Source organism: Ruditapes philippinarum, unplaced genomic scaffold (genome assembly GCF_026571515.1).
Source record: "Ruditapes philippinarum isolate M1 unplaced genomic scaffold, ASM2657151v2 ctg15147_1_1_1_1, whole genome shotgun sequence".
Taxonomy (NCBI): Eukaryota; Metazoa; Mollusca; class Bivalvia; order Venerida; family Veneridae; genus Ruditapes; species Ruditapes philippinarum.
Window position 1 is genome coordinate 3,638 of NW_026865972.1, and position 6,948 is coordinate 10,585.

At 32.8% G+C, this 6,948-nt stretch overlaps 1 long non-coding RNA gene across 1 annotated transcript; it reads left to right on the forward strand.

Moving 5' to 3' along the window:
* The first annotated feature begins 1,037 nt into the window (after nt 1-1,037).
* Nucleotides 1,038-6,372, forward strand: LOC132730916 (uncharacterized). Its single transcript, XR_009625812.1, has 3 exons — nt 1,038-3,720; nt 4,905-5,084; nt 6,178-6,372. It is a non-coding gene; the product is annotated as an uncharacterized LOC132730916 (long non-coding RNA).
* The last annotated feature ends 576 nt before the right edge of the window (nt 6,373-6,948 follow it).

Genomic DNA, 6,948 nt, shown 5'->3' on the forward strand with positions numbered 1-6,948 from the left:
AGGTGCATACAATTATAATTATATACCAGTTAACGATGTGAACCATAATTGAAATATTTTAGATTTCCGCTAATATATGAAAATGTTAATAAACTTCCTGTTAATTATTTAATTGACCTTAAGTGATAATGCTTTATAAAGTTTTACAGGCAATGACACTCAACTGGTGTAAAAATTTATCTCAGAAATGTATTAAATCTTTGTAAATCGTCCAGTAAGCAAATTATTAGAGGTGTAAATGTTTATGGATGGCACTGTATATCATGTGTTGATTACAGTTTAGTGTTGGACCCATTAAAATACTTTAACTAAAAAAAATATTAATAACAGTAAAGCTAGAGATACAGGTTTGATTAATATTGGGTTGACCTGTTAAGAGAGTTTTATCCAACTTTAAGACGATATACACCAGGCGTATACCCACGCCTCTTCAGCAAGCAAGACTAGATTTCCTCTTAATAACTTCATCTTTGTTCCATTTTGTAGAAAACGTTTCCATAACTACAAGCTACCAATCATTCCATTGTTATATTAAACTTAAAATTAGATGACTTGTGGAAACACAATTATTCATTATTAAAGGACATTAACTATTTAAATACTTTAAACAAAAAAATTGACGAAATAAAAATACAATGTGCATTACCAGTTTATAATGTTAAAATTACTGAAATTCCAGATAATGAAATTCAATTTACAATAAATGATCAATTGTTTTTAGAAATTCTTTTAATGAAATCTATATCATATAGTTGTTATGTAAAGAAGAAAACTAATTTAAACAAATTAGGAAATATCTTGAAAGAAATAAAAGATTTGAAAGCCGATTAAACTGAAGATAAACTGACACACCTTCGGGACCTTCAAACAGAGCTTCATAAAATAAATGTTTTGCAATTGCAGGGCTTATAATCTTATTTGCTCTAGAGTTAAGTGGATTCTTGGAGGTGAAAATCTGTCACAGTACTTTTGCAGCTTAGAGAAAAAAAATTACACTTCTAAAATATTTATAAAATTAAAAAGGATGACGGAACAATTGTCAAAAAACAAACAGCAATTCTCGAAAAATTAGAAAAATATTATCAAAACCTATTTATGACGAAAATACACAATGAAAACGACAATTCTTTGGATGATTTTAGTTCAAACATACAAGGACCTGTACTAAGTCCAACAGAATCAAATGCTTTAGAAGGTCAAATAAACTATCATGAAGCAACTTTTACATAACATGAAAAATAATAAGAGTCCAGGATCTTTTGATTTCAGAGCAGATTTTTATAAAAAAAAAATTTAATAAAATAGGAGTTTAATAACGCATAATGAATCAGGCAAAATTTCCATAACTCAAACACAGGGAATAATTACATGTATTCCTAAAGACAATAAACCAAGAGAATTTTTAAAAAATTGAGACCCATAACTCTTAAATACAGTTTATAAAATTGCTTCTGGAGTCATTGCAAATAGAATAAAAAAGTCACTTTGAACAAATTAATAAACAAGATCAAGGGTAGATATATTGGAGAAAATTCAAGACATATATATGACATTATGCATTATACGGAAGAAAAAGATATCCCTGGTCTTCTTTTAATTGACTTTGAAAAAGCTTAAATTGATTCTTTGTCCTGATCATTTGTTCAAAAAACGTCGTCTTTATTTAAAGGGACTCCACTGAGGTTTAAAAGCCTAAAAACATAACATTTTAATTTCTTACATGAATGAGCTGGGGAACTTTAAACAGAAATATATGCAAAGATAGTTAAGAAATAAACTTTGAAATAAATTGAAAATCGTATTTTTGTGCTTTTCTTAGCCCAATGTGAGTGAAAAGCATTTAAATGCTTTTCATTTTTGGTCACTTTTTTACGATTTGAATAAATATTCTGGAAAAACAAAGTGCCTGAATGATCTGAACTTTGGCACAAAGATTAGTGGTCTAAACCTACATCAAATGGTACATTTATCTGGAAAAAATATTTTCAGTCCCATCATGTGAAAAACCTCAGTGGAGTCTGGAATTTCTATTAAACGATGTTTTAATATTTTTTATAAAGACACACAGTCTGCTGTAAGCCAATGAGGATTCCTGTCAAATTTTGTAACAATAGGTAGACAGAGAGACCCGCTTTCTTGTTACATCTTTATTATGCTCCCCGAAAAATTTCGGGGGAGCATATAGTCGGCGCCTTGTCCGTCTGTCTGTCAGTTATCTTGTCCGGAGTATAACTTGAAAACCCTTGGAGATAATTTGTTTAAACTTCATACAGTGGTAGAGGGCATTGAGGGGAAGTGCAGTGTCAAAGAACCATAACTTTATTTTGCCCGGTTTTTGAATTATCTCCCCTGATAGAAAAATCTTGTCCGGGACGTAACTCTAAAACTATAAGAGATATCAACATGAAACTTTGTAGGTGAATAGATCTCAATGGGTAGATGTGCAGTGCAAAAGAACCATAACTCTGTTAAGCCTCATTTTTGAATTATCTCCCCTTTTAGAAAAATCTTGTCCAGGACATAGCTGTAAAACTATAAGAGATATCAACATGAATCTTTGATTACTGAATTTTCTCAGATTTGTGCATAAGAACAATAACTCTTTTTGTCCTAATTTTGGAGTTATTGCCCATTTGTTAATTTTAACACTTTGAACTTTGTCCGGAACATAACTCTAAAACTATAAGAGATATCTAGATGAAACATTGTAGGTTGATAGATCTCATTGAGTAGAGGTGCAGTGCAAAAGAACCATAACTCTGTTAAGCCTCATTTTTGAATTATCTCCCCTTTTAGAAAAATCTTGTCCAGGACATAGCTGTAAAACTATAAGAGATATCAACATGAATCTTTGTAGGTAGATATATCTCAATGGGTAGATGTGCAGTGCACAAGAATCATAACTCTGCCTTGCCTAATTCTGGAGTTATTGCCCTTTGTTTATTTTTACTTTTTGAAGTTGTCCGGGACATAACTCATAAGAGATACCATCAAGAAACTTTGTAGGTTGATAGATCACATTGATTAGAAGTGCAGTGCAAAGAACAGTTACTCTGCCTTGCCTAATTTTGGAATTATTGCACTTTGAACTTTTTCCAGGAACATAACTCTGAAACTACAAGAGGTGTACTTTCCTGTGTCCAAAACCTATTTCTATATACTTGTTAGCATTCCTGTTGCTGTCGGCCAAAAATACATTACATTTGACACTAACCTTTAAATGACATTAAAAATTTTTATAAACCTGTTGCTTGTTTTTAAAAAGAAAAATACTTATAAGATCTATAAAAAATTCAATACATGTATTTCTGGTAAAACACATAAGTTATGTAAAAATATCAGACTAAAACGCAGAAGTTACTTGAATTTTACAATAGCAATTGTGCTAGATTATTGCTTAGCAAATTGTTCTGAATCACCGTAGTTGTTAAAGCCAAAAATTAAATTAAAACAATGAGTAGAAGTTATTGAAAAAGTGGGTTTTTAGTTTATGTTTAAACACATCTAGAGACTGAGACTGTCTAATATCTATTGGTAATTGGTTCCATAATTTCGGTCCCGCCGTACCAAAACTTCTGTCACTGAATGTTTTTCTTTTATTAAAAGGCACTTCGTAAACACTGTCTACTAAATCAGCTGATCTGAGCCCTTGTCGCTTTGGAACCAGTGCCAGCTTAAAAGTTCAGCCAGGTAAAGCGGTGCGCTGCCTACAGAACATTGGTACATGAATGTTAGAATTTTCTGATTTATTCTTGCTTTAATAGGTAACCAATGCAAATCGTACAATGCCTGTTTAGAACTATCAAATTTCCGACGTTTTAAAACCAACTTTGCACACATGTTTTGTATCCTTTCGAGTTATTGCCCTTGACTTAGAATTTTTTTGCAATTTTCAACTTGTGTCGCATGAAACTCAAAAAGGATTTGACATAGAGTTATTAAACCTTATGGGAAGGTTTGCACCTGGGGTTTCGCTTGTGGATTTATCCAGTATTTGTAGAGTTTTTTCCATTGACTTAGTAAAAACCGTTTCATTATGTTGTTATTTGTTCCTAGCTTGAGTTGGAATCAAACAACCTTACAGGAATAATGATCAATATCACTAAATTTCAGGAATAATGATTCACATCACTGTGAATTAGTATAAATTTGCAATTTTCAACTTAATCATGCATAACTCAAAACATATTTGACCTGTAAGTCTGAAAGTTTACAAGAATGTTGGTTCAGCCATGTACTTATGCACCTTGGGGTTTGCTTGTGGATTTATTCAGTATTGACTTGCCCTTGACTTAGTAAACAATTTTTAGTTTTCAACTTGTGGCACATGTAACCTAAAAAATATTTGACCTAAAGTGATAAGATTGACAAAACAGTGGAGTGTGGGGGCACCCGTGTCCTATGGACACATTTCTAGTTTTATATATATTTATGTAGTAAAACACATTTAATTAAGTTTTCTTGAGTGAAATAGCAGTGTAAAAAAGCTTAGATATTGTCATAAAGAATTTAGTAGCAGACATGTACAAGTACTTAAAAAAAATATAATGCTTTGTAATAAATGACAAACCCTTTGTGATCTCATGTAACTGACTTTAACATTGTGACCTTTTCTAGCAATGTATGTTTAATTGGGCAAGTGTATGTATTACTTCTTAGAATGAGGGGGACCTGCAATTTATCTGATTCAAAATACAGTTATGGAAGAAATTAAAATCTGGTCACTAGTGTAATGGTTTTTTGCTGCTCCTCTCACCGAGAACATTATAATGTCATATAGTTATAGGTCATTTACAGTTCAAACCAGGATGAGTCAATTAAATAAAATTCAATGGATACAAGTTAATTAGTCCAAAGAATTTGGATAATGTCATTTTTAATTTATACTTTTTTCTTTGATTTAGCCGGAAACAATGGTAGATCTCCAGGATGAGGAAATAGTGAAAGAGATTATAGAGACTATGGAGGTGTTGGAACAGACGAAGAAAACTGAGCTTCCCGGGCCGCACCCACCTGCTTGCAGGAAAAATGAAATTTATACAGATCCCAATGTGTTTGATGAGCTTGATGATAAAGTTATTCAGGTTAGTGAATTTGATAAAATAAAATGTAAAGGTAGTACGTAACTATTGTTCTGTTTCTATATGACTTTCATAATCTAATCTATTGTTTTGATTGAAATATTATTGTCTTTTTGTCTACCCAGGTTATTTTCTTGTTGTCTGATTTACATTTTACTCTTTACTCTGCAAGAATAGAGATGTTGAGATTGATCGTCATATTACGAAAATTGTGGAAATTTATTTACAAGTACTTTAAAGTGTTTTATACAAATGGTTCAAGGCTTTGCTGAATGATATTGAAATTGTCTAGTAGGATAAGAATTCATATATTTTTGGAAAAGGTTTTATTATCTACCATAGTTGTCTTACGTACTTCTGAATTATTATTGTTTATTCAGCATATCTGTTATTGCCAAAGGTCAAAATGTCCCAGCTATATATTATGTAATACTAATCTGCAGGCGTTCACAATGGCCTTCTAAAAATGAAAGCACTAAAATGCTGGTTGTGGCAAGTCCTGAAAATTTCATGCATTTAAGTTTCAAGTATTTTGAAAGTAAACATATTCTGGAGAACTGAAAAATTAAAGTGTGACTTTGAATGCATCCTGTTTAAGCAATCTAAGCTTCCATACAATCAATGTGCGTTTTAAAGTGTCATGCTATAAAAAAAATCCAACTATTTTCTTGTTATATTTTATCATGCTCCCCGAAAAATTTTGGGGGAGCATATAGTCGTCAGGTTGTCCGTCCATACATACGTCCCGAATTTGTGTCCGGCCCATACTTGGTTATTTGAGGTCGGCTTTTACAACTATTTCACAGAAGTGATCACCATATTAAGACGACGTGTCAGGCGCAACATTTGGGTCGCTACCTTGAAGGTCAAGGTCACAGCATGACCTTGCAGCAACATCGTGTCCGGTCCATAACTTCATTATTTTAAGTTGGATTTAACAACTATTTCACAGAAATTATCACCACATTGAGATGATGTGTCGCGCGCAACATTTGGGTCGCTACCTTGAAGGTCAAGGTCACAGCATGACCTTGCAGCAATATCGTGTCTGGCCCATAACATCGTTATTTGAAGTTGGATTTTAAAACTATTTCAGAGAAATGATCACCATATTGAGACGACGTGTCATGCGCAACATTTGGGTCGCTACCTTGAAGGTCAAGGTCACAGCATGACCTTGCAGCAAAATCATGTCCGGCCCATAACTTCATTACTTGAAGTTGGATTTAACAACTATTTCACAGAGATGATCACCATATTAAATTGACTTGTTGCATGCAACATTTGGGTCGCTACCTTGAAGGTCAAGGTAAATCACCATATTGAGACAATGTGTCATTTGCAACATTTGGGTGGCTACCTTGAAGGTCAAGGTCACAGCTTGACCTTTCAGCAATATCAGGTCTGGCCCTTTACTTTGTTATTTGAAGTCTGATTTAACAACTATTTCACAGAAATGATCACCATATTGAGACGATGTATCACTAGCAACATTTGGGTTGCTACTTTGAAGGTCAAGGTCACAACTTGACCTTGCAGCAAAATCGTATCCAGCCCATAACTTCGTTATTTGAAGTCGGATTTTACAACTATTTCACAGAAATGATCACCATATTGAGACAATGTGTCGCGTGCAACACCTGGGTTGTTTTTACACTTTAAACTTTGTCTGTTACATAACTCTGAGACTACAAGAGGGATACCTTCCTGTGTCCAAAACCTACTCGGGGAGCATCACCCGGTTCAAGCGGCTCTTGTTTAAATTATGTATTTAAAATAGAAATAAATACAAATATTTCACTCACTTATTTTATTGTAAATACATAATATAATAAAATATATAACAAGAAAATGGTTGATTTTATTA